Genomic DNA, 9,611 nt, shown 5'->3' with positions numbered 1-9,611 from the left:
TTAGCTCTTATTAAGCTCATAGCACAATGTGACGCACAGATGGGGAACCTTTATAGTGACTGACACATAGCAATTACTCGACAAACACTTGTCCTTTGGCAGTATATACTTATCTGTTGTACCTACTAAGTGTAGGACAATGTGCTGGGTATGTGGGGAGTACAACAAAAGAAATTGGAGAATCTTTAAACATTAAAAAAAGAGATCAAAAGCTCAAAGACTTACATGGAGACAAATATTCTTTATTACTTTGAGATCAAAACCTTAGCTATTTCCTTCTGTAATTTAATATACAATAACATGGCACAGATATGTATCTATTCTCGTATTTTAAACTCTTTCTTTCGCCAGATTATCAAGTCTTTTAGGGTTGAGATTGTGTCTACTAATCTACCATGGTGTTTTCTTGGTCTAGAGCCATGACTTTTACAGAGAAACCACTCTAAATTGCTACTTGCTAGGGGTGCTTGGGTGGCTCAGTTGGTTAAGCTTCTGACTCTTGATTTCAGCCCAGGTTATGATCTCACGGTTTCAGTTTCACGGGTTCAGGACGTGCTCGCGCTCTGCGCACTGACCACAGGGAGCCTGTTTGGGATTCTCTCTCTCTCCCTCTCACTCTCTCTCTGCCTCTCCCCTACTTCTCTCTCTGTCTCTCAATTAATTAATTACTACTTGCTGCATAGATAAATAAATGGATCAGTATTATTAGTCTATTTGTATCCATATCAAAGTGATTGTTCAAGTTAGTAAAAACTATAGTCTTCTGGACTCTTGGTTGTCAGTGAGCAGAGCCCTTTACCAAAATTTACTCACTTTTCAAAATCATGCTGATATCCACACAGTATGAGAGAGAGAGAGACAGGGAGACCAAGAGAAAGGGGGATGGGAGGAGAGAAAGAAAAAGAGTGTGTGCACATACTATGTGCTTTTCCAAGCTCTAAAAGAAAAGGCAGAATTGGACAAATTTCACCTTTTTCTGTGAGGCACATCTTTTCAGGCTTGTGGCATCTCTGGGGAACTCTGCGTGTTCTTATGACAAAGGTTGAGAGGTGGAGATCTCTAACAGCCCAGGTGAGGAAGCTGGTTGCCTGTGAAGTCCCACTCCATCCACTAGCCCAGAGAATGGAGAGAAGCTAAATAAGATTACATCACCTGAAACTTCCATTCATAGGTGTTTTCTTTTGGTTTCCTCTACTGATCTGGGCAAAAGCACAGAAGAAACTGGCAGTAGGAGAAAAGCACGGAAATCCAAGAGGGAAAAGACCTATGAGATTATGACACATTGTTTCCTGCTGATGCTTCCAGCTTCTTTCCATGCTCAGTTGGCATGATATCAGAGAGGCATTGGCCACTCTTATTTCCATTTCTGTTAATAGAAGAGAATTGTGCTAATTGTGTTAATGCAAGGGAATTACAAAGTTGGAATTCTCCAAAGCATTGAGAGATCATGTCTCAGGAGAGAATGGCCTTGATTCACCTCTGTAAGTGGGAGATGGGGGGATGAACAAGGTCTTGGGATAAATAAACCAATTGTGTATTATTGTTGAATGCCTACTTCTTCCCTAATACAGTGCAGAGCAAATCCCAGGAGGACGAAACAGAAGACTCAGTCCTGTTCAAGGAGCAATGAAGTTTTCTTTGTAATAGGAGAGAATTGACTAAAACATGAAAAACATCAAACCCTAAGGGCAGGACATGTGATTCCCTGTACCTAGCACAGGGCCTAGCACACGGTTGGTTAATTGTGGTAATTAACCAATGAGTAGATTAAAGTAGAACAAATGTTAACATTTGGAAGTGGACCGACTCCATCTCAGATCTTTCATTTCCTAGGTATGTGATTCTACACAACCGACTGGATCTCACTAAGTGCTGGCTTTCAAAACTTGGCACATCTTATCTTAAAAATAGAAACTGTGGGGAGCGTCTGGGTACCTCAGTTGGTTAAGCATCCAGTTCTTGATTTTGGCTCAGGTCATGATCTCATGGTTTGTGACATCAAGCTCTGAGATGGGCTCTGTGCTGACAGTGCAGAGCCTGCTTGAGATTCTCTCTCCTCTGTCTCTGCCTCTCTCACTCTCTCTCTCTCTCTCTCAAAATAAATAAATAAGCCTTTAAAAGTAATTGTACAGATTAAGTGGATCAGCACTAAAACATTTAGTACAGCACCTGACAGAGAGTAGCTGCTTGATAAATACATAGTTATTGCCTTACGACTGTTGAGATCATGTCTTAACTTATACTCAGCATGGGTATCTCCCTTTTCTCTACATGATGATGCCTGAATAAACCATAGTGCAGAGCACGGTTCCCATGTGAACCCAAAGGAGGCTTATGGATTATCTCCAATTCAAATATGCTTCCCAAATATCTGTCCCAATGATGTGCTACTGATCTCAGATTCCACCTTTGGCTATTTCTTGGGTAATACTGACTCCTAATACTAAAAGTAGACTAATTTATACCTTGGACAAATGAACAGAAGATCCAGTCCTGCCAGAGGGAGGCCACCAGACAGTAGAGGGATACTGAAAGATTACAAGCCAAGAGGACAGTGATGAAACGTACATAATAGAAAGGAAACACACTTTCTTGACTAACTCTGGGTTCAAGTCCAAGTTATGCAGTGTACTAGGTATTTGTACAAAGGCCAGTTATTTAACCTTTCTGAACTATGGATTTAAAATGTAGATAGTATCCTCAAAGTTGTTATAAGAACTTATATAACATAACATATAATGTATAACTAACACAGTTCTTGGCACAGAATAATTAACCAACATCTGCATTTAATACTTTTTCTTCTAACTTGATCTTAGAACTCTACCAGTGGGCACAGCCATTTTCCTACATTCTCACCATGCCTTCCTAAAATAGTTCTAAAAATACTTCAATTTTGCACTGCTTCATTGGACACTAATATTTCTCATCCTTTTAAAACATAAGACTTCTTAGTTTCTGAAGAATTGATCATGTGTGTCATTAGACCCCCCCCAAACCCTCAACTCCTGAAATAGTAGCTTTTCTTCTTGAGCTAAAGGAACTTCGTCAACAACAATTACCACTGTGGCAAGGACTTACTCTTTCAAAACTCTAGAGAGAAAGATCACTGTAATTTGCTTCTAAATTTCATCTGATTTGTGATTCCAATTTAGCCAGAATTATGAAATGTCCCTTCAAATTAAGCGAAGCACAGCCGATCTTGTGCTGTCTATGGGATGACAGTGTATCCCATTAGCCCTGTTCTACAGATTTCAAGGAAATCCAAACTCATTTGTAATGGCCCCACAATTGGCACTACTGGCCTTGATCAGTACCGCAAGTTTATTGACAGAAAAGAGGCATCAGCACTCAATAGACAGTGTTAATTTCCAAAAAAGCTTTTGTCACTTGCAGAAGATTGTGGTTACTTATTGAGATGTTGATAGTTCCTAGTCGTGAATCAAGATATAATAAAGAGAAAATTAGGTGACTCCACCAACGTTTATGAGATGTCACGTAACAAGGTAAAACTATTACATAAGTAGAATATGGTTCTGTCTTATTAAAAGGAAAAAAAAAATGAATTTAAGCACGAAAGAGTGACATTTTTAATATTATTCTGGAGGAATGGAAGTTTTCAGACTGGTTAAAGAAATGGATAGTGCACATGAGCGTTACAGAGGGGAGGTATTTCAGACATTTAATCTATGCCAACTTATGGAGCAGTCATTGTTCAAGTCACAAAACCCTTTTTATGACTCTATAAAGAAAATACTATCTCGAGTTTTGAAATTAGTGAACTGAGGGGCTCATGGATGGCTCAGTCAGTTAAGCATCCAACTTCAATTCAGGTCATGATCCCACCGTCCACAGGTTCAAGCCCCGTGTCAGGCTCTGTGCTGCCAGCTCAGCTTTGGATTCTCTGTCTCCCTCTCTCTCTGCTCCTCCCCCGCTTATGCTGTGTCTCTCTCTGTCTCTCAAAAATAAATAGATGTTAAAAAAAGGTTTTTTTAGGGGCGCCTGGGTTGTTCAGTCGTTTGCGCTTCTGACTTCGGGTCAGGTCACGATCTCATGGTTCTTGGGTTCAACCCTGCATCGGGTTCTGTGCTGCCAGCTCAGAGCCTGAAGCCTGTTTCAGATTCTGTGTCTCCCTCTTTCTCTGCCCCCCCCTCACTCGCTCTCCGTCTCTCTCTGTCTGAAAAATAAATAAAAACATTTAAAAAACTTCTTTAAAAAAAAAAAAGGTTTTTTTAATGAGTGAACTGAGATTCAGAAAGGTTGAATCTAAGGGCACACAGCTAGACGTGGGGGTATTGGGGTGCACACATAGCTCTGTCCAGCTTTAGATTCCACACCTCAGGTTGGCTATAAGACTAAAAAGACAGATAACATAAAGTGTCAGAAGCATATTACGTTGAGGACAAGGGCTGGAGAGGGATGGCTTTCCATTCAGTTTTGAATTCAGTGCAATTCTTTAAACATGTATTTAGTGACTACCATTACAGACTTTTATCAACTGCCCTAGGGAAGCTATATACCTTAATAGTTATGCCTGTGGGTTTTAGAGTCAGATTCTCTTGGTAGATGGATTTCTGCTTTGCTCCTTACTAGCTGTGTCAATTTAAAGAAATGTGCTTAATTCCCAGGTTTCCTCATCTGTAAAATGAATCTAAAAATCACTACACTGCACAGTTTCCATGAAGATTAAACAAGATGACATATAAAAGCAAAGCCCATTGCCTGACATAATGTGGACTCAATACATGGTAGCGGTTGTTATCACTCTTGTTAAAAAACAAAATCCAACCGAGTACATTGGAAACTCTCTTTGGCTGTATTAAATGACTCATGAACCAGGCAGCACCCCTTCTAGCAAGCGGAGAGATGTTCTGAGGAGTTGTACAAAATGGAAGGCTTTTATAGGAAGGAGGGCATGGCATGGAAGTTATTCCAAAAGACAGGAAAGGATTGTTTCAGGCCATGACCTCTTCTTTTTGGTGGGAAAGGAGCCAGTACGGTTTTTATCATTCAGATGACCTCACTGGCACTGATTAGGAAATTTCAGATTGACTTTTAAAAGGTCACATTCCTGGGATAGGTTGAAACTGTAATTAAATCTTAAGTCTTGATTTGCTGTCCTTGTGGGGGATGTGTGGGAAAATTACTCCAATTTGGCCTTTTTTTTTTTTCTTTTTTAACACTCTCTTAATACAAAACGTTCTCACAAATTAACATAATCTAAATGAAGCAGGTAAGAAATAGGTGGCAAAATCACTTGTTCTTAAAGAAGAGACGAAGAGTGGACAAACATTGCTTATTCCGGATGAATGAATGATTCAACCCAGTCAGCATTATACCTCCTACACAGTTATGCAGACATTCTGGAAAACAAGAATATTACAAGTACTCTCCCATGGTAAGTCTGAGAGCCATACAGCAAACTGATGGCAAGAGACCAGATTTTTACCTGCCTGTGTTAACAGAATCTTCTGGGGGTGCCTGGGTGGCTCAGTCGGTTAAGCAGCCGACTTCAGCTCAGGTCATGATCTCGCGGTCCGTGATTTGAGCCCCGCATCAGGCTCTGTGCTGACAGCTTGGAGCCTGGAGCCTGTTTCGGATTCTGTGTCTCCCTCTCTCTGACCCTCCCCCGTTCATGCTCTGTCTCTCTCTGTCTCAAAAATAAATAAACGTTAACAAAAAAAAAAAAAAAAAAAAAAAAGAATCTTCTGGGTTTGTTTTGTTTTGTTTTGTTTTGTTTGTTTGGTTTAATATCAGAGGGGAAAACTTTACGAAAACATGTGACAATTAGCATTGATTGGGGAAATCTAATGAGCAGCAGCTACCCAAAACTACTTTGGAGGTATGGATTATCCTAAGAATTTTACTATTGTCTCCCAGCATCCAGTGCTTTTATTCTTTAAATTTCTTGTTTCGCTGCTGGCCTAGGGGCATCACACGCTTTTTAAAGAATCAGTTCATCCAGGATAGTTTCCTTCATTCTGATCAATGATTTTGTCAGGGGAGAAATTGTCATTAACGGCCACAAAAATGCTAAAACTCCTATAATCCACGCTATTCCAAAATCTTTAGGGTACATAATCCAAATAAGCTAAATTTGGCTCTTTTTTTTTATCAGAGGCAAGAAACCTCTGGGTCACAGTGATGGAAACAAGGTAGTGATGTAGCTCCAGAACACTGAGAGGTAGCCCCGACGAGCCTGCAACCATTCCAGCCCAATTTCACGTTAAAGATGAAACGATCACGTGTCCCCTTTGACTATTAACTCCCCATACATTACTGTCATTTCACTTCCTAAGCAGAAGATAGCTATGTGGACCATCACCAACCCAACCTATTTTTCTTTGAAGACATCTGTATCCCCCATCTTCCCAGGGGAAATGCTTTCACGAGGTACACGCAGGAAATTGATGTATCACCTTCGGTAGATTTCACCTAATATTAAACATGAGAGAGAACACCCCGAGTTCTGATGCCAAAGAGTTTCTATACAATGACCTTGACACACAACCCTGGAATGCTTAAGCACTCTTCTTCCAACCCAGGCTGAGACTGTTCCCATTGGCCAGTACTTTCTTACCCTCTTCCGGGGATCTTTGCTTTTCTTCCCTTTCCTTTTTCTCCCTCTCCCTTCCCTATGCTGTAGGTGCCACATGCCTCCGCAGATTGTTAGTACATTTCCTTTTCTGTGCCTTCGTGTTAGTTTGACTTTCTAGCATTGGGCTGGGCCCTTTTCATATGCTTCATTCTCACTGGTGTTTTCTCTCCATGCAAACTTCTACTTGGTATCTCTTCCAAAGCTAATTTTCAACTTTTCAAAACTCTTACAAGAAGTAAGTTAAGCTTGGAAGGGAAGCCTTGACATTCAAAGCATCCTGGAATATTCACCTCAACTGGGTCTTATTCCCAAGATGTTTGCCTTTCTCTTCTTGTTAGCAGAATGCTGGAGTGGAGAAAACGAAGACACAATATGATTGCTGATCTTGGTCTTATGAGACTGATATTTTCATGGGAACAGACTGTTTGTTTACAGTGAGGGCCCTGGGGGTGGTTTCCATTGCTGGTTGCCGTGGCAGCTTCAACAACACCATCAGCAGAGATTTACCACCACCTTGTCTTTTCCCCACACCTCCTTCCTCCCACCTTTCCTCAGTCCCTAGTTACCAGGACACAATAGAAAACTAAAATGTTATGTAGACCTCTTTGTCAATAGAAGAGCTGACTTGCCGTAGTTAAGCCTGTGTTTGCAGAATTAAAGTCAGCCACTTGCCTCCATTTCTAAATGTCCCACTCTGTCAAAGCCCAAGACAAATGAATCTGCTCCACATTCAATCAGCCTTTATGTTGACTGTGTACCTGACACCATATAATCCCAAAGGAAATGCCAATTCCTGCCTTTCTGGAGCAGCTGATAGCTTGGAGGTCCCTGTGGCTGATACCAGGGCAAGTCCAGTGTGATAGGGGTGAGGATGAATAAATAGTTGGCTGTCACTAGGTACCGTGCCTAGTTTCTAGTGTGCCCGGGGAGAAACTGAACCCCTGAACCCACAGTCTCATTACCTAACCCTGAAGGTGGTATCAGAGCACCTAATTGGCTTCATCCTCCCTGTTTCTCCTTTCCTGTTCTAACAAAGTAGCCCTTTTCAACCAGAGCAAACTCTACTTCCGTACCCCTGTATCAATATGAATTGACCTCTTGTATTTGAGACTGTGGAACCAAAAGTTTCATATCTGAGTCTTTGTGTATTTGACTGCTGCAATATTGGCAATAGTGGAGGTGGCCTAAAGGTAGATCAAGCTGGATTAATATTAAAAGATACCTCGAATTTGATGCTTTGAAATCTGGATCTTTCTAGAAAGGGAAGTTATCCCTTAGCATGTGACTTCTAACATGTTTTAGTAGTTTAAGAGACTATAAGTAGAAATGTTTTAAAACAAATCACCACTCTTGTAGGTCAGAGTCCTGGGAAGCTGTGGCTCTCATGTCATATCCTGCCCACTCCCATCACACAAAGAAGATGGAAAGAAGGAGGAAGGTTGCCATAACTTCACGCCAGTAAAATATAATGACTAAACAATTTAAAGACAATCACAGGATCCCAGGCGGCCCGGCCTCTCAGTTTTAAATGACCGTGGACTCATTTAAGCATTTGTTCACAGAGGGCCGAAAGTCTATGATGGATCATGCAAGTCAGAGCTAAGTAATGGTTCACCATGGCCTGGTTAATAGTTAGACAAGCTGTTCAGGTTTGATTAGGGTTTTCTTTTCCATTGCTATAATTGTATGATAATTAACTCAACAGAATTACATCTCATTTGGGGAAAATACGTACATTTTGAAGTTTCAGGAGTAACATTCCACATACCAAGAAAACGTCTGAAATTATACTGTGGGTCTACTGCTCAGCCATAAAGATTAGACCGTTAGGTGTGTGCCTTGTGAGTTTTGTCTCTAAAGGTGCTGGTGAGTTTCCTTAGCTCCGACTTCTTCCAAAGGCCCTATGCACAAAAGTGCTCTACCCAGACAGCTGTTGATAGATTAGAATTGCCAAGTGGCAAACAGCATGAACAACTAATGTAATCTGACTTTGGAACTCAACTTGAGATAGAACACACGAGGCTTCCCTGAAAGAAAAAGCATCCATTCAGACAGACACCACCCCATGATCAGGTGTTTTACATAATGGAAGGAAATTCTTTTAAAGCAGATGGCAAGGTATCAGAGTCGGTATACGCATTAAGTCATTTATAAATTGGCCACACTAATAACCATAGATATCTTTTCCCTCCTCTGACCGCATATATACTTATCTCTACCACACATTAGAGCTAATAATAATTTACTGTCTCATATTTATGCTAATTTCTAGAGTTGCTTGTATCTTTAAAAAAATTTTTTAACGTAATTTATTGACATAGTGGTTTCCATACAACACCCACTGCTCATCCCAAAAAGTGCCCTCCTCAATGCCCATCACCCACTTTCCCCTCTCCCCCACCCCCATCAACCCTCAGTTTGTTCTCACTATTCAAGAGTCTCTTATGGTTTGCCTCCCTCCCTCTCTGTAACTTTTTCTTTTCGCTTCCCCCCCGCCCCCCGCCATGGTCTTCTGCTAAATTTCTCAAGATCCACATAGGAGTGAAAACGTATGGTATCTGTCTTTCTCTGAGTGACTTATTTCACTTAGCATAATATCTTCCGGTTCCATCCACATTGCTGCAAATGGCCAGATTTCATTTTTTCTCACTGCCAAGTAGTATTCCATTGTATGTATAAACCACGTCTTCTTCAGCCATTCATCAGTTGATGGACATTTAGGCTCTTTCTATAATTTGGCTATTGTTGAAAGTGCTACTACAAACATTAGGGTACATGTGCCCCTATGCATCAGCACTCTTGGATCCCTTGGGTAAGTTCCTAGCAGTGCTTTTGTTGGGTCATAAGGTAGTTCTATTTTTAATTTTTTGAGGAACTTTCACACTTGTATCTTTATTTAAAAAAATTACAGTTATTTATTTTTGAGAGAGAGAGAGAGAGAGAAAACACTAGTGGGGGAGGAGCAGAGAGAAAATGAGACACAGGATCCAAAGCAGGCTCCAGGCTCTGAGCT

This window comes from Neofelis nebulosa, chromosome 3 (assembly GCF_028018385.1).
Source record: "Neofelis nebulosa isolate mNeoNeb1 chromosome 3, mNeoNeb1.pri, whole genome shotgun sequence".
NCBI classification, from domain to species: Eukaryota; Metazoa; Chordata; class Mammalia; order Carnivora; family Felidae; genus Neofelis; species Neofelis nebulosa.
Note: the sequence above shows the minus strand (reverse complement) of the source record.